The following is an 18,747-nucleotide window of genomic DNA, read 5'->3' as shown; positions in this document are numbered from 1 at the left end:
AGGCGGCCTTGGGGCCAGCAAAGGCCAGTTGCGGAAACTCACAGCCAGGGCAAAGACAGCCGTTTTGTCCCCATCTGAGGTGCACGTGCTGTACTCTGGCCAGCTCCCTAGCACATCCAGGAGGATCAGCTGCACTGGCTCGGCAGTCCTGGACGAGCACATGATGGTCTTCCACATGGAGATGGCAGCTCTGCAGGGTTAGAGCTCTGTCTCATGGGGGGTCTCAGACACAGCATCGTGGCCTGGGCATCCCTAGGGGCCCGGGCTGACCGCCGGCTCTGCCTCTGCCCAGTGGCCCTTGCTGGCAGCAGCCAAGCAGCCCAGCTCTGTGAGGACAGGCCCTGAGGGGCAGCAAGGCAGCATGGCAGCAGGCTCAGGGAGTGACATGCCAGGGCTGGGAAAGGCAGCAGCCAGAGGGTTCTGGAACTCTCTGTTGCTCAGACAGCTGGGCCAGGCAGTACAGGGTGATGGGCTTGGGAGGCCTGAGCCCTCTGGGCAGGTGGGCCCCATACCTGTCACAGGACGGGGCCACACGCAGGAGTGTCACGACTGCGTCAGCCGGGTGTGCTTTGGTGAGTTTCAGCAGGGCCTTATCCAGCCTGTGCTCGGCAGAATCGTTGGCCAGGAGCCATCGGTGAATGTACCTCACCAAGGCAGGCACCTGCAGGAGGCACGGGGAGACTTGGAAAGCTGCCAGAGAGAGCAATGTCCCCAGGCTCCCCAGAGAAGTGCACTGCCATGGCCTCAAAGGCTCTGAGGGACCAGCAGGCGTGGCTGGGGAAGCCACGTGACGCATGGGGGAATTGAAGCCTGGCCCCAGGCTGCTTACTTGTTCTGGCCTGGCAACACCCTTCTCCAGGAGCAAATCCAGCAGGGCGGCACTGGTCTCATGCTTGAGGAGCTCGCAGTGAGCTCTGAGCCCAGTGCCCATGGTGCAGGTCTCCTGCCGAATGCTCCAGATGAAGTTGCAAACGAGCTGTAGGAGAAGGGCAAGAAGCCGGGGATGTTGCATGGCGTGCTGCACACACGGTGCTGGGCTGAGCAGGGACAGCAGGCCCAGCCCAGGTGGAGGTGGCTGCAGGTACCTGCGCTGTTCTGTGGAAGCGGCCACGGCTGGATTCCTGCTCTTGTGTGCGCTCCACAGCTTCATCTGGCAAAGAGGGAGCGCAGCCAGAGCTGAGGGGCTGCGGGAGAGGCCGGAGAACACAGCCCAGCCCTGCGCTCCCCAGGCAGGGAGAGCCCTGGGATGCCCCAGGGGGATGGAGCAAGGGAGCTGTGGGGTGTCTGCCCGGCCCCTCTTCCCACCTGTCCATGGCCATTTCCCCAGGGGATGGCATGGCATGGCATGGCATGGCATGGCATGGCATGGCATGGCATGGCATGGCATGGCATGGCATGGCATGGCATGGCATGGCATGGCATGGCATGGGGCCAAGTTGGCTGCAGGCTCCAGCCCTGCAACCCAGCTCTGCCACTCACCCTCCTGCGGTGGATGGAAGGGCACCACCTCTTCAGTCTCCTGTGCTGGGGCTGCTCCAGGTCCTTCTTCTTCCTCCTCCTCCTCCATCCAGGCCATCTTGGCCACTCTCGGGGGTCTCTGCTCCATGTCTGTGACAGGAGCTACTTGCAGGAGAGACGCCTTGGGAAAGCTCTGGGGCACCAAGTCCCACGCTCTGCCCTTGAGGGCAGCTGCAGAATAGAAGCCTCGGAAGGCCACGGGTCACCGAGTCCTGTGCTCTGGCCTCGAGCTCAGCTGCAGGAACAAGGCTGCAGAAAAGCTTCTGGTCAGACGGGAATGAGTGCGCTGTGTGGGGGCTCCTCACAGCACTGCTCTGTCCCGTTGTGCCCCGTTGCCTGTTCCCAGCACCCGGGCAAGCTTCTATTTCCCACGTGTCACAAAGGGACCTTGGTGACCGGGTTCCGTTCCATGGCACGGTGACCGTGCTGCAGCGTGCCAGCCAGGGGCCTTGCACACACTGCCTCCTGCCCTGGGGCTGGCCCCGGGCCAGCCAAAGTGGCCCAGCTTGGAAGGAATCCCTGGCCCCAGGTGTCTAAGACAGCCTGACAGGATCTTTAGGAAGGGCTCAGACCATAAGCAAAGGCCGCCCTGCTCTGCGGGCTCAGGCCTATCCCCATATCTTTCCCTGAGAGCATTTGAATTTCTAAATGAGAATCATTTGAAGGCAGGGGATTTACATTTAACATTTCAGAGAAGACTTCTGCCTTCCTTAGCAGACACCTCTCTCTTCAAACCAAGACAATTGTTTGTCATCTTGCAGATGCGCAGTTGCTGGGCAGCCCCGTTTTACTCCAGGGACCTGGAGAACCATTCCCAACAACTGGGAAAATCCTAGGTGTTCCATCCACCCATAGATGAGGTCTCCAAATTTGCCCCAAAAGTGGGTCCAGCTTTTATAGGCCAAAAAGAGCAAGTCCAATTGACTGGATGATATTTTTAGCCCAGATAGCACTTCAGCTGATGACACACTTCACAATCAGCAGGGGACACAGCTAGGCCAAAGCCCAGACCTCTGCTGGGAGGCTTTCCATTCAAACACCCTTCAAACAAGCCTCCATGCAAGTCAGCTGGGAAAGTTTCTTCAAATGATCCATTTCTGGCACCTAACTACACAGGGATATGTGAAAGATTCTAAAGCAGCCGCTCTGGAGTCAAAGAGGCAGCCCTAAGAGTCCTTGTCATCTATTTGTAGCTAAATCACACTTTGGGGGATTGGAAGGGGTTTGGAACAAGCTAGAGAGTGGACCTCTGAGTTTTTTAGATGATGCCATTGCTTTTTTTTCTCTTCTACATAGGCAGGAAGGTTGAGTTGGGCTCACATCTCCACCGCATGGCTCACAGGGCCGCAAGACTTGTAGTTACAAGAGCTTTGAAGGATTTCTTGGCCAAGAAGACATGGCCAACAAGGGTATTTATGTTTTGGACCCAGTCTTCAAGATTTCATCTTACGGACTCATGCTCTCGGGGTCTCTAGCTGGTCAGAGTGACCCTGAGATAAGTTAAAAAGTCTCTTGTCCCAGCCCGGTGGTTGAAGAAGGAGTCAGAGCTCTTAATTTCTCAGTCTCAAGGTTGTTTATTGTATCTTATCTATAAAATTCTTTCTCCTGTCCTGCTGAGGTCTGCTCAGCAAGACAGTCTAAGGAACTCTGCCTCCCCTGGGGTGGTGTTATCTTTTTATACTAAAAACTACCTGTACAATATTTACAATTACTTTCCTATCCCTATCATCTATGTTAGACAGTGAGCTTCTACTCTAGACCAATCTCAAAGTACCAACATCAACCAGAAGATGGAGGCCAAGAAGAAGAAGGAGAAAGGCTGGACATGCCCAGATTCCTCCATCTTGCCCCCTGAAGCCCCATTCTAAAAACCCTCAAAATCTATTGTTCCACTCTGGGATAAATTCACTATCATTCTACTTCATTTTTTGTGGCTGGTCATTCTTCATACAAGGTTGGTGATTGTTTTTTCCAAGTGCTAAATCAAAGGCACGGGGGTCTTGGGCTCTGTGCCAAGGTCTCTGAGCCCTCTGACAGGCTCTCGAGTCCTGCAGGGCAGCCAGAGGAATTTCCTGGGTCCCCACATCATGCTAACAGTGTAAGCTTCCTTAGCCAATCATGCTATGACACACAAACCTACAGCACTGCATCCTAATCTTCTTGTTTAGCATTGGAACTACTTTGATTTCTTCCTAGATCTTGAACTCGAAAACTCTAAACTTTCCTCCACTTCAACTTTTCTCCCCGTGTTGCTGCTATAGACTAGAAATCCGCATTCTCGCTTCTAGCACCTAAGTTTGGGAGCCCTTTCCTAGGTCTCAGATCAAATCCTGTGTTTAATTCTAAGCTTTGCTGACAAGACCAAAGGTCTGAGATTTCTCTGCATTTGGGTTTCCAACAACACTGATGCTGTTAGTTGCAGAGTGCCAAGGATGCGTCTTGCAAGTCAACTCTGGCAGGAACAAGGCGGCTGCTTGTGGCCTCTGACAGCCCATTGCCCGGGGCTTGCCAGCGCCCCAGCCCCTCAGGGGCTGCCCCAGCCTGGCCGAGCCGCCCGGCAGCAGCGCCGCAGCCCCACAGCAGCTCCAGAGCAGCCCCATCCAGAGGCACCTGGGAGCCCTCAGCAAGGCAGCCAGCAGCACACGGGCAGGAGGACACGGCTGGCGCTTCCTGCCTGGCACAGGGCTTGTGACCATCTCCAGGCACCGCTCTGGCAGGGATCCCCGCAGCTCCGGCCCCTGCCCAGCCGCTCTCTGGGCAGCACAAAGGCTTCAGCAGAACCACCAAAGGCCAAGGGGCTTCTGGCCATTTCACCTGGCCCACTGCACGCCTGGGCAGCTGGCTGAGCGCAAGCACCCATTTCCCCCTCCTCCCCTATGCCCTACGGACCCTGGGCAGCAAAAGAAAAATGCTGGGAGTCTGTGTATGTTAACATAGTCTATATTTACATGGTAAAAGAAAAAAAAAAAAAAACAATGAAAAGAAAATTCTTGAAGAAAAACAAAATAAAACCTGATTCAGGTGGCCCCAACAAAAAGAGCTTCTGGGATCACCTCTCCACAGAGCTCTGGCAGGGCAGGCAGCCGAGCTGTGACAGACGGGGCCATGTCTTCCACGTCCTGCGCAGGTGATTTTGGAGCCACTGGAACCTGGAGATGGGAGCCCGCTCTCCTGACCTGAGGAGGCACAGCGTTTGAATTGCCAGGCTTCCGACGGCGAGGCTGACGTCATTCGTTTTGTCTTCCAGGGCTGCGAGAGAGAGGAACAGAGGCACGGTCAGAAGCTGGAGCTGCAGGGAGCCGAGGAAGAGCCCCCTGCAAGTGCCATCCCAAGCCGGCTATTGCCATGGCCAGGAGGGAGCAAAGGGAGCAAGGGGATCAGCCCGAAGCTGCTGGCCACGAATGGCCCACGTGGCCCTGAAATCTCCGTGTGCTCTGCCCACGGGAGCAGAGCCCTCCGCAGCCGGGGCAGGGCTTGCAGCTCCCCCCAGCAGCCCCCGCTGTCAGCCCGCTCCCCTCACTCACCAGTGCAGATCCGCTGCAGCTCTTGCTGCTGCCCCCTCAGGTGCCGCCCGGCCATGCCTGTGAACACAGAGTCTGTCACGGCCCCAGCGGCACAGCTCCCTGCCAGCAGCGCTGCCGGCGCTGTGGCCACACGGGCTGCTGGCCCGGCAGCGCTCAGCTCAGCCCTTGCAGCGCGCTGTCGCCCCAGGGCACGGCTGTCAGAGGGCGGCAGCAGCAATGCCCAGGCCAGGCGGGGCTCCACGGCGCCGGGCCCGGCTGCCGCTGTCGGGGCAACAGGCGGGGCTGGGGCCGAGCTGCGGCGGGCTGGGGAGGGAGCCCGGGCTCGTAACTCACCCATGAACCTGATGGCCGCCTCTCGCAGGGGCTCCTGTGGGCTCTCCAGGTAGCGCAGGGCCCGGCGCAGGTGCTCGGCCGCTCTGCTCCTGTCCTCTGCCAGCTGCAGAGAGCGGCAGGAGGGAAGGGTTGGCGCGGGCTCAGCCCCTGGGCCGGGCGCTGCCTGCGCCCCGCCCCGGGCTCCCCTGCCCGCACAGCCCCGAGGCGCGGCCAGCAGCCGCTGGCGCCGGGCTCCTGAAGGGAGGGGGAAGGGGCCGGCTGCTGCCCGGGGAGCCGCGGTGCCGCCCCTGCCCCGCAGCCCCGCCGGGCCGGGGCTCCATGGGCACCCGGCTCGGGCCCACGGGAGCCTGGAGAAGAGCCCGCGCGGCCTCTGGCTGCAGCAGCGCGCAGGGGCACAGCTGCCCGGCTCGCACACTGAGCACCGCCCTCAGGGGCCTTCTCCTGGCTGAGTTGGGGATTCCGGGCCGTCCTTACCAGGCACTTGCTGAACTTCCACAGTTTCTGCTCCTTCAGCAGCTTTTTGAGATCCCTCCTCTTCATGAACTTGACCGCATAAAGCAGCGTTTCCCGAGAAGCCTGGAGAGCAGCAGAGACGCGGAGATGGCCCCGCAGCCCAGGGCACGGGACCCGCCTCCCCCTGCCATGGCCTGGAGGAGGCTGCGGTCCAGCAGGCGCAGGGCAGGAGGCAGCCGAGCCCCCTGCCAGGCGGACAGCAGCAGCCCAGGAGTCCTCACCTCTGCCACATGCTGATTCTCATCATTGCAGTGGAAGAAGAGTGGAAGCAGGCTCTGTTGCACAGGGCTTTCCAAAGGTTTTTCTCTCTCTTCCAAATACTCCATCATGTCTCGGAAGAGTTTTATGGAGAGCAGCTGTACCTGGCTATTATCCTAGATGAAAAAAAAAAGAAAAAACACTTGAGCATTGGCTCCTCCAGGGCGCCCTGGGCACAGGGCTGGAAATGCACAGGGCACACAGTTTCCAGGCAGCAGCCAGTGGCTGTAGCTGGGGGCACGGAGCCTTACGTGGTCAAAGAGTGGCAGGAGTGCCTCAGCCAGCTGCATGGCAATGGGGGTTGACAGCAGAATGTGTTTGTGCAGGAGTATAAAGCTGAGTGTGATGAGTGTCATCCCAGCTATCTCTGCATCATTGTCCCCCAGTAGGTGCATGAGGCTTTTGGTCAAGCTCCACATTCTTTCGGCCTGTGCGGAACACAAGTCTGTGAAGTCCCACCCTACTGCCACAGGGCCCAGAGGCCAAAGGACTGTCCTGAAGCACTGGGGCAGCTGAAGCAGGAGGCAGGAGAGCTGGGAGCAGCTGCCCCAGTGCCCAAAGCCCAGGTCAGGCCAAGTGACTGAGTTCCCAGCGCAGCTTCAGCCACTGCCCCCTTCTCACCATTGAGGGATCATCAATGAGCTCGAGAAGGGCCCTGAGCGCCAGGCGACGCCTCTCCCTGCACTCGCTCTGCAGGTACCTTGAAGAGACCTTCACAACACTGTCGCCACATTCATTAGAATCCAGGCACACGAGGACCTGAAAGGCACAGGCCAGTGACGGGGGAGCCGGCCGGCAGGAGCCCGCAGCCGCACAGGGCTGGGCCCAGGACGCAGCAGCAGCAGCAGCAGCACAGGGTGCGGGCACCGTCCCAGGCGGCTGCTGCCACGAGAGGGCAGAGAGCTGGGAGGCTGCTCAGCCAGGCAGCGCTGGACACCCGGCTCACCTCCACAAGGAATGCCAGGGCAGGCAGATCCCAGTGTGGCTCCTGTGTGCTGAGCAGCCAGAGGAGGTGGAGTGCAATACTGGAACACAAGCGATGACAAGCATGGCGCATCTCTCTAGGAGGGCAAAAAAGGGAGCAGGAAGCTGAGCAAATCTCTCCAAGGACAGGCTTACAGAGCCTGGTGGTCTTTTACCACCACCCTGCAAGGGGACCTGGGCCCTTTAGGAGGTGTCTCCTCCTGTGCTCTCTCCCTTCCCAGCCTTTTCCAGTCTGCTTGGCCGTCCCTCAGTGTGTCGTTAGCCGTCCCTCAGTGTGTCCCAGGGCCTTGGGGAATGTGTGGGACAGCTCGGGCACAGAGCACAAATGGCAGGATCAATGGGGAGAAAGAGAGTCTCACCTGGCCAGCAGACCCACAGCATAGTGGCGGGTGTCAGCACAGAGCAGCGTGTCCCAGCCACGCTTGCGTTCCACTGACACCACCACATCCTTGTAGTGCTTTTGGCAGAGCAGGGACTTCAGAGTCTGCACTGCAAACCTGTGTGCACAGCAAAGCCCGGGTCACACTGGCAGCACTGGCTCCTTTGCAGGCCACGTGTCAAGGACAGGAGGAGTGGGATGGAGCACCTGTTGGGGCTGGTGGCAAGACCGTGCTCTTCCAGGCAATCCTTCCAGAAGGTTTGGACCTCCTGTGGCATCTCTTCTGTGCTGGAGAACACTTGGAAGAGCAGATGAACAAAAAGGCGGGGGAAATATGGCCTCACTACACGTGGGACAGAGGACTCCTGGAGGATCTTCCACATCACCACGGTTGCCTGCAAAGGACAAAGGCCCCCGAGACAGCGCTCAGTGCCGAGGTGTCCATGTGGCAGGGCCCGAGCGTGGCAGGGAGAGGCCCGGAGAGAGGCAGGGGGAGCGCGGGGCCTGGTGGGCCTGAAGCTGCCCCTGGGCCAGGTTTCCGGCCAGCGCCTGAGGCAGGCAGATGCAGTGGGGGAAGGAGGATGGAGAGCTGCTGGAGAGGCGGCCTTGGGGCCAGCAAAGGCCAGTTGCGGAAACTCACAGCCAGGGCAAAGACAGCCGTTTTGTCCCCATCTGAGGTGCACGTGCTGTACTCTGGCCAGCTCCCTAGCACATCCAGGAGGATCAGCTGCACTGGCTCGGCAGTCCTGGACGAGCACATGATGGTCTTCCACATGGAGATGGCAGCTCTGCAGGGTTAGAGCTCTGTCTCATGGGGGGTCTCAGACACAGCATCGTGGCCTGGGCATCCCTAGGGGCCCGGGCTGACCGCCGGCTCTGCCTCTGCCCAGTGGCCCTTGCTGGCAGCAGCCAAGCAGCCCAGCTCTGTGAGGACAGGCCCTGAGGGGCAGCAAGGCAGCATGGCAGCAGGCTCAGGGAGTGACATGCCAGGGCTGGGAAAGGCAGCAGCCAGAGGGTTCTGGAACTCTCTGTTGCTCAGACAGCTGGGCCAGGCAGTACAGGGTGATGGGCTTGGGAGGCCTGAGCCCTCTGGGCAGGTGGGCCCCATACCTGTCACAGGACGGGGCCACACGCAGGAGTGTCACGACTGCGTCAGCCGGGTGTGCTTTGGTGAGTTTCAGCAGGGCCTTATCCAGCCTGTGCTCGGCAGAATCGTTGGCCAGGAGCCATCGGTGAATGTACCTCACCAAGGCAGGCACCTGCAGGAGGCACGGGGAGACTTGGAAAGCTGCCAGAGAGAGCAATGTCCCCAGGCTCCCCAGAGAAGTGCACTGCCATGGCCTCAAAGGCTCTGAGGGACCAGCAGGCGTGGCTGGGGAAGCCACGTGACGCATGGGGGAATTGAAGCCTGGCCCCAGGCTGCTTACTTGTTCTGGCCTGGCAACACCCTTCTCCAGGAGCAAATCCAGCAGGGCGGCACTGGTCTCATGCTTGAGGAGCTCGCAGTGAGCTCTGAGCCCAGTGCCCATGGTGCAGGTCTCCTGCCGAATGCTCCAGATGAAGTTGCAAACGAGCTGTAGGAGAAGGGCAAGAAGCCGGGGATGTTGCATGGCGTGCTGCACACACGGTGCTGGGCTGAGCAGGGACAGCAGGCCCAGCCCAGGTGGAGGTGGCTGCAGGTACCTGCGCTGTTCTGTGGAAGCGGCCACGGCTGGATTCCTGCTCTTGTGTGCGCTCCACAGCTTCATCTGGCAAAGAGGGAGCGCAGCCAGAGCTGAGGGGCTGCGGGAGAGGCCGGAGAACACAGCCCAGCCCTGCGCTCCCCAGGCAGGGAGAGCCCTGGGATGCCCCAGGGGGATGGAGCAAGGGAGCTGTGGGGTGTCTGCCCGGCCCCTCTTCCCACCTGTCCATGGCCATTTCCCCAGGGGATGGCATGGCATGGCATGGCATGGCATGGCATGGCATGGCATGGCATGGCATGGCATGGCATGGCATGGCATGGCATGGCATGGCATGGGGCCAAGTTGGCTGCAGGCTCCAGCCCTGCAACCCAGCTCTGCCACTCACCCTCCTGCGGTGGATGGAAGGGCACCACCTCTTCAGTCTCCTGTGCTGGGGCTGCTCCAGGTCCTTCTTCTTCCTCCTCCTCCTCCATCCAGGCCATCTTGGCCACTCTCGGGGGTCTCTGCTCCATGTCTGTGACAGGAGCTACTTGCAGGAGAGACGCCTTGGGAAAGCTCTGGGGCACCAAGTCCCACGCTCTGCCCTTGAGGGCAGCTGCAGAATAGAAGCCTCGGAAGGCCACGGGTCACCGAGTCCTGTGCTCTGGCCTCGAGCTCAGCTGCAGGAACAAGGCTGCAGAAAAGCTTCTGGTCAGACGGGAATGAGTGCGCTGTGTGGGGGCTCCTCACAGCACTGCTCTGTCCCGTTGTGCCCCGTTGCCTGTTCCCAGCACCCGGGCAAGCTTCTATTTCCCACGTGTCACAAAGGGACCTTGGTGACCGGGTTCCGTTCCATGGCACGGTGACCGTGCTGCAGCGTGCCAGCCAGGGGCCTTGCACACACTGCCTCCTGCCCTGGGGCTGGCCCCGGGCCAGCCAAAGTGGCCCAGCTTGGAAGGAATCCCTGGCCCCAGGTGTCTAAGACAGCCTGACAGGATCTTTAGGAAGGGCTCAGACCATAAGCAAAGGCCGCCCTGCTCTGCGGGCTCAGGCCTATCCCCATATCTTTCCCTGAGAGCATTTGAATTTCTAAATGAGAATCATTTGAAGGCAGGGGATTTACATTTAACATTTCAGAGAAGACTTCTGCCTTCCTTAGCAGACACCTCTCTCTTCAAACCAAGACAATTGTTTGTCATCTTGCAGATGCGCAGTTGCTGGGCAGCCCCGTTTTACTCCAGGGACCTGGAGAACCATTCCCAACAACTGGGAAAATCCTAGGTGTTCCATCCACCCATAGATGAGGTCTCCAAATTTGCCCCAAAAGTGGGTCCAGCTTTTATAGGCCAAAAAGAGCAAGTCCAATTGACTGGATGATATTTTTAGCCCAGATAGCACTTCAGCTGATGACACACTTCACAATCAGCAGGGGACACAGCTAGGCCAAAGCCCAGACCTCTGCTGGGAGGCTTTCCATTCAAACACCCTTCAAACAAGCCTCCATGCAAGTCAGCTGGGAAAGTTTCTTCAAATGATCCATTTCTGGCACCTAACTACACAGGGATATGTGAAAGATTCTAAAGCAGCCGCTCTGGAGTCAAAGAGGCAGCCCTAAGAGTCCTTGTCATCTATTTGTAGCTAAATCACACTTTGGGGGATTGGAAGGGGTTTGGAACAAGCTAGAGAGTGGACCTCTGAGTTTTTTAGATGATGCCATTGCTTTTTTTTCTCTTCTACATAGGCAGGAAGGTTGAGTTGGGCTCACATCTCCACCGCATGGCTCACAGGGCCGCAAGACTTGTAGTTACAAGAGCTTTGAAGGATTTCTTGGCCAAGAAGACATGGCCAACAAGGGTATTTATGTTTTGGACCCAGTCTTCAAGATTTCATCTTACGGACTCATGCTCTCGGGGTCTCTAGCTGGTCAGAGTGACCCTGAGATAAGTTAAAAAGTCTCTTGTCCCAGCCCGGTGGTTGAAGAAGGAGTCAGAGCTCTTAATTTCTCAGTCTCAAGGTTGTTTATTGTATCTTATCTATAAAATTCTTTCTCCTGTCCTGCCGAGGTCTGCTCAGCAAGACAGTCTAAGGAACTCTGCCTCCCCTGGGCTGGTGTTATCTTTTTATACTAAAAACTACCTGTACAATATTTACAATTACTTTCCAATCCCTATCATCTATGTTAGACAGTGAGCTTCTACTCTAGACCAATCTCAAAGTACCAACATCAACCAGAAGATGGAGGCCAAGAAGAAGAAGGAGAAAGGCTGGACATGCCCAGATTCCTCCATCTTGCCCCCTGAAGCCCCATTCTAAAAACCCTCAAAATCTATTGTTCCACTCTGGGATAAATTCACTATCATTCTACTTCATTTTTTGTGGCTGGTCATTCTTCATACAAGGTTGGTGATTGTTTTTTCCAAGTGCTAAATCAAAGGCACGGGGGTCTTGGGCTCTGTGCCAAGGTCTCTGAGCCCTCTGACAGGCTCTCGAGTCCTGCAGGGCAGCCAGAGGAATTTCCTGGGTCCCCACATCATGCTAACAGTGTAAGCTTCCTTAGCCAATCATGCTATGACACACAAACCTACAGCACTGCATCCTAATCTTCTTGTTTAGCATTGGAACTACTTTGATTTCTTCCTAGATCTTGAACTCGAAAACTCTAAACTTTCCTCCACTTCAACTTTTCTCCCCGTGTTGCTGCTATAGACTAGAAATCCGCATTCTCGCTTCTAGCACCTAAGTTTGGGAGCCCTTTCCTAGGTCTCAGATCAAATCCTGTGTTTAATTCTAAGCTTTGCTGACAAGACCAAAGGTCTGAGATTTCTCTGCATTTGGGTTTCCAACAACACTGATGCTGTTAGTTGCAGAGTGCCAAGGATGCGTCTTGCAAGTCAACTCTGGCAGGAACAAGGCGGCTGCTTGTGGCCTCTGACAGCCCATTGCCCGGGGCTTGCCAGCGCCCCAGCCCCTCAGGGGCTGCCCCAGCCTGGCCGAGCCGCCCGGCAGCAGCGCCGCAGCCCCACAGCAGCTCCAGAGCAGCCCCATCCAGAGGCACCTGGGAGCCCTCAGCAAGGCAGCCAGCAGCACACAGGCAGGAGGACACGGCTGGCGCTTCCTGCCTGGCACAGGGCTTGTGACCATCTCCAGGCACCGCTCTGGCAGGGATCCCCGCAGCTCCGGCCCCTGCCCAGCCGCTCTCTGGGCAGCACAAAGGCTTCAGCAGAACCACCAAAGGCCAAGGGGCTTCTGGCCATTTCACCTGGCCCACTGCACGCCTGGGCAGCTGGCTGAGCGCAAGCACCCATTTCCCCCTCCTCCCCTATGCCCTACGGACCCTGGGCAGCAAAAGAAAAATGCTGGGAGTCTGTGTATGTTAACATAGTCTATATTTACATGGTAAAAGAAAAAAAAAAAACCAATGAAAAGAAAATTCTTGAAGAAAAACAAAATAAAACCTGATTCAGGTGGCCCCAACAAAAAGAGCTTCTGGGATCACCTCTCCACAGAGCTCTGGCAGGGCAGGCAGCCGAGCTGTGACAGACGGGGCCATGTCTTCCACGCCCTGCGCAGGTGATTTTGGAGCCACTGGAACCTGGAGATGGGAGCCCGCTCTCCTGACCTGAGGAGGCACAGCGTTTGAATTGCCAGGCTTCCGACGGCGAGGCTGACGTCATTCGTTTTGTCTTCCAGGGCTGCGAGAGAGAGGAACAGAGGCACGGTCAGAAGCTGGAGCTGCAGGGAGCCGAGGAAGAGCCCCCTGCAAGTGCCATCCCAAGCCGGCTATTGCCATGGCCAGGAAGGAGCAAAGGGAGCAAGGGGATCAGCCCGAAGCTGCTGGCCACGAATGGCCCACGTGGCCCTGAAATCTCCGTGTGCTCTGCCCACGGGAGCAGAGCCCTCCGCAGCCGGGGCAGGGCTTGCAGCTCCCCCCAGCAGCCCCCGCTGTCAGCCCGCTCCCCTCACTCACCAGTGCAGATCCGCTGCAGCTCTTGCTGCTGCCCCCTCAGGTGCCGCCCGGCCATGCCTGTGAACACAGAGTCTGTCACGGCCCCAGCGGCACAGCTCCCTGCCAGCGGCGCTGCCGGCGCTGTGGCCACACGGGCTGCTGGCCCGGCAGCGCTCAGCTCAGCCCATGCAGCGCGCTGTCGCCCCAGGGCACGGCTGTCAGAGGGCGGCAGCAGCAATGCCCAGGCCAGGCGGGGCTCCACGGCGCCGGGCCCGGCTGCCGCTGTCGGGGCAACAGGCGGGGCTGGGGCCGAGCTGCGGCGGGCTGGGGAGGGAGCCCGGGCTTGTAACTCACCCATGAACCTGATGGCCGCCTCTCGCAGGGGCTCCTGTGGGCTCTCCAGGTAGCGCAGGGCCCGGCGCAGGTGCTCGGCCGCTCTGCTCCTGTCCTCTGCCAGCTGCAGAGAGCGGCAGGAGGGAAGGGTTGGCGCGGGCTCAGCCCCTGGGCCGGGCGCTGCCTGCGCCCCGCCCCGGCCTCCCCTGCCCGCACAGCCCCGAGGCGCGGCCAGCAGCCGCTGGCGCCGGGCTCCTGAAGGGAGGGGGAAGGGGCCGGCTGCTGCCCGGGGAGCCGCGGTGCCGCCCCTGCCCCGCAGCCCCGCCGGGCCGGGGCTCCATGGGCACCCGGCTCGGGCCCACGGGAGCCTGGAGAAGAGCCCGCGCGGCCTCTGGCTGCAGCAGCGCGCAGGGGCACAGCTGCCCGGCTCGCACACTGAGCACCGCCCTCAGGGGCCTTCTCCTGGCTGAGTTGGGGATTCCGGGCCGTCCTTACCAGGCACTTGCTGAACTTCCACAGTTTCTGCTCCTTCAGCAGCTTTTTGAGATCCCTCCTCTTCATGAACTTGACCGCATAAAGCAGCGTTTCCCGAGAAGCCTGGAGAGCAGCAGAGACGCAGAGATGGCCCCGCAGCCCAGGGCACGGGTCCCGCCTCCCCCTGCCATGGCCTGGAGGAGGCTGCGGTCCAGCAGGCGCAGGGCAGGAGGCAGCCGAGCCCCCTGCCAGGCGGACAGCAGCAGCCCAGGAGTCCTCACCTCTGCCACATGCTGATTCTCATCATTGCAGTGGAAGAAGAGTGGAAGCAGGCTCTGTTGCACAGGGCTTTCCAAAGGTTTTTCTCTCTCTTCCAAATACTCCATCATGTCTCGGAAGAGTTTTATGGAGAGCAGCTGTACCTGGCTATTATCCTAGATGAAAAAAAAAAGAAAAAACACTTGAGCATTGGCTCCTCCAGGGCGCCCTGGGCACAGGGCTGGAAATGCACAGGGCACACAGTTTCCAGGCAGCAGCCAGTGGCTGTAGCTGGGGGCACGGAGCCTTACGTGGTCAAAGAGTGGCAGGAGTGCCTCAGCCAGCTGCATGGCAATGGGGGTTGACAGCAGAATGTGTTTGTGCAGGAGTATAAAGCTGAGTGTGATGAGTGTCATCCCAGCTATCTCTGCATCATTGTCCCCCAGTAGGTGCATGAGGCTTTTGGTCAAGCTCCACATTCTTTCGGCCTGTGCGGAACACAAGTCTGTGAAGTCCCACCCTACTGCCACAGGGCCCAGAGGCCAAAGGACTGTCCTGAAGCACTGGGGCAGCTGAAGCAGGAGGCAGGAGAGCTGGGAGCAGCTGCCCCAGTGCCCAAAGCCCAGGTCAGGCCAAGTGACTGAGTTCCCAGCGCAGCTTCAGCCACTGCCCCCTTCTCACCATTGAGGGATCATCAATGAGCTCGAGAAGGGCCCTGAGCGCCAGGCGACGCCTCTCCCTGCACTCGCTCTGCAGGTACCTTGAAGAGACCTTCACAACACTGTCGCCACATTCATTAGAATCCAGGCACACGAGGACCTGAAAGGCACAGGCCAGTGACGGGGGAGCCGGCCGGCAGGAGCCCGCAGCCGCACAGGGCTGGGCCCAGGACGCAGCAGCAGCAGCAGCAGCACAGGGTGCGGGCACCGTCCCAGGCGGCTGCTGCCACGAGAGGGCAGAGAGCTGGGAGGCTGCTCAGCCAGGCAGCGCTGGACACCCGGCTCACCTCCACAAGGAATGCCAGGGCAGGCAGATCCCAGTGTGGCTCCTGTGTGCTGAGCAGCCAGAGGAGGTGGAGTGCAATACTGGAACACAAGCGATGACAAGCATGGCGCATCTCTCTAGGAGGGCAAAAAAGGGAGCAGGAAGCTGAGCAAATCTCTCCAAGGACAGGCTTACAGAGCCTGGTGGTCTTTTACCACCACCCTGCAAGGGGACCTGGGCCCTTTAGGAGGTGTCTCCTCCTGTGCTCTCTCCCTTCCCAGCCTTTTCCAGTCTGCTTGGCCGTCCCTCAGTGTGTCGTTAGCCGTCCCTCAGTGTGTCCCAGGGCCTTGGGGAATGTGTGGGACAGCTCGGGCACAGAGCACAAATGGCAGGATCAATGGGGAGAAAGAGAGTCTCACCTGGCCAGCAGACCCACAGCATAGTGGCGGGTGTCAGCACAGAGCAGCGTGTCCCAGCCACGCTTGCGTTCCACTGACACCACCACATCCTTGTAGTGCTTTTGGCAGAGCAGGGACTTCAGAGTCTGCACTGCAAACCTGTGTGCACAGCAAAGCCCGGGTCACACTGGCAGCACTGGCTCCTTTGCAGGCCACGTGTCAAGGACAGGAGGAGTGGGATGGAGCACCTGTTGGGGCTGGTGGCAAGACCGTGCTCTTCCAGGCAATCCTTCCAGAAGGTTTGGACCTCCTGTGGCATCTCTTCTGTGCTGGAGAACACTTGGAAGAGCAGATGAACAAAAAGGCGGGGGAAATATGGCCTCACTACACGTGGGACAGAGGACTCCTGGAGGATCTTCCACATCACCACGGTTGCCTGCAAAGGACAAAGGCCCCCGAGACAGCGCTCAGTGCCGAGGTGTCCATGTGGCAGGGCCCGAGCGTGGCAGGGAGAGGCCCGGAGAGAGGCAGGGGGAGCGCGGGGCCTGGTGGGCCTGAAGCTGCCCCTGGGCCAGGTTTCTGGCCAGCGCCTGAGGCAGGCAGATGCAGTGGGGGAAGGAGGATGGAGAGCTGCTGGAGAGGTGGCCTTGGGGCCAGCAAAGGCCAGTTGCGGAAACTCACAGCCAGGGCAAAGACAGCCGTTTTGTCCCCATCTGAGGTGCACGTGCTGTACTCTGGCCAGCTCCCTAGCACATCCAGGAGGATCAGCTGCACTGGCTCGGCAGTCCTGGACGAGCACATGATGGTCTTCCACATGGAGATGGCAGCTCTGCAGGGTTAGAGCTCTGTCTCATGGGGGGTCTCAGACACAGCATCGTGGCCTGGGCATCCCTAGGGGCCCGGGCTGACCGCCGGCTCTGCCTCTGCCCAGTGGCCCTTGCTGGCAGCAGCCAAGCAGCCCAGCTCTGTGAGGACAGGCCCTGAGGGGCAGCAAGGCAGCATGGCAGCAGGCTCAGGGGCTGACATGCCAGGGCTGGGAAAGGCAGCAGCCAGAGGGTTCTGGAACTCTCTGTTGCTCAGACAGCTGGGCCAGGCAGTACAGGGTGATGGGCTTGGGAGGCCTGAGCCCTCTGGGCAGGTGGGCCCCATACCTGTCACAGGACGGGGCCGCACGCAGGAGCGTCACGACTGCGTCAGCCGGGTGTGCTTTGGTGAGTTTCAGCAGGGCCTTGTCCAGCCTGTGCTCGGCAGAATCGTTGGCCAGGAGCCATCGGTGAATGTACCTCACCAAGGCAGGCACCTGCAGGAGGCACGGGGAGACTTGGAAAGCTGCCAGAGAGAGCAATGTCCCCAGGCTCCCCAGAGAAGTGCACTGCCATGGCCTCAAAGGCTCTGAGGGACCAGCAGGCGTGGCTGGGGAAGCCACGTGACGCATGGGGGAATTGAAGCCTGGCCCCAGGCTGCTTACTTGTTCTGGCCTGGCAACACCCTTCTCCAGGAGCAAATCCAGCAGGGCGGCACTGGTCTCATGCTTGAGGAGCTCGCAGTGAGCTCTGAGCCCAGTGCCCATGGTGCGGGTCTCCTGCCGAATGCTCCGGATGAAGTTGCAAACGAGCTGTAGGAGAAGGGCAAGAAGCCGGGGATGTTGCATGGCGTGCTGCACACACGGTGCTGGGCTGAGCAGGGACAGCAGGCCCAGCCCAGGTGGAGGTGGCTGCAGGTACCTGCGCTGTTCTGTGGAAGCGGCCACGGCTGGATTCCTGCTCTTGTGTGCGCTCCACAGCTTCATCTGGCAAAGAGGGAGCGCAGCCAGAGCTGAGGGGCTGCGGGAGAGGCCGGAGAGAACAGCCCAGCCCTGCGCTCCCCAGGCAGGGAGAGCCCTGGGATGCCCCAGGGGGATGGAGCGAGGGAGCTGTGGGGTGTCTGCCCGGCCCCTCTTCCCACCTGTCCATGGCCATTTCCCCAGGGGATGGCATTGCATGGCATGGCATGGCATGGCATGGCATGGCATGGCATGGCATGGCATGGCATGGCATGGCATGGGGCCAAGTTGGCTGCAGGCTCCAGCCCTGCAACCCAGCTCTGCCACTCACCCTCCTGCGGTGGATGGAAGGGCACCACCTCTTCAGTCTCCTGTGCTGGGGCTGCTCCAGGTCCTTCTTCTTCCTCCTCCTCCTCCATCCAGGCCATCTTGGCCACTCTCGGGGGTCTCTGCTCCATGTCTGTGACAGGAGCTACTTGCAGGAGAGACGCCTTGGGAAAGCTCTGGGGCACCAAGTCCCACGCTCTGCCCTTGAGGGCAGCTGCAGAATAGAAGCCTCGGAAGGCCACGGGTCACCGAGTCCTGTGCTCTGGCCTCGAGCTCAGCTGCAGGAACAAGGCTGCAGAAAAGCTTCTGGTCAGACGGGAATGAGTGCGCTGTGTGGGGGCTCCTCACAGCACTGCTCTGTCCCGTTGTGCCCCGTTGCCTGTTCCCAGCACCCGGGCAAGCTTCTATTTCCCACGTGTCACAAAGGGACCTTGGTGACCGGGTTCCGTTCCATGGCACGGTGACCGTGCTGCAGCGTGCCAGCCAGGGGCCTTGCACACACTGCCTCCTGCCCTGGGGCTGGCCCTGGGCCAGCCAAAGTGGCCCAGCTTGGAAGGAATCCCTGGCCCCAGGTGTCTAAGACAGCCTGACAGGATCTTTAGGAAGGGCTCAGACCATAAGCAAAGGCCGCCCTGCTCTGCGGGCTCAGGCCTATCCCCATATCTTTCCCTGAGAGCATTTGAATTTCTAAATGAGAATCATTTGAAGGCAGGGGATTTACATTTAACATTTCAGAGAAGACTTCTGCCTTCCTTAGCAGACACCTCTCTCTTCAAACCAAGACAATTGTTTGTCATCTTGCAGATGCGCAGTTGCTGGGCAGCCCCGTTTTACTCCAGGGACCTGGAGAACCATTCCCAACAACTGGGAAAATCCTAGGTGTTCCATCCACCCATAGATGAGGTCTCCAAATTTGCCCCAAAAGTGGGTCCAGCTTTTATAGGCCAAAAAGAGCAAGTCCAATTGACTGGATGATATTTTTAGCCCAGATAGCACTTCAGCTGATGACACACTTCACAATCAGCAGGGGACACAGCTAGGCCAAAGCCCAGACCTCTGCTGGGAGGCTTTCCATTCAAACACCCTTCAAACAAG

Source organism: Melospiza georgiana, chromosome 32 (genome assembly GCF_028018845.1).
Source record: "Melospiza georgiana isolate bMelGeo1 chromosome 32, bMelGeo1.pri, whole genome shotgun sequence".
NCBI lineage: Eukaryota > Metazoa > Chordata > Aves > Passeriformes > Passerellidae > Melospiza > Melospiza georgiana.
This window is presented reverse-complemented; position numbering follows the sequence as displayed.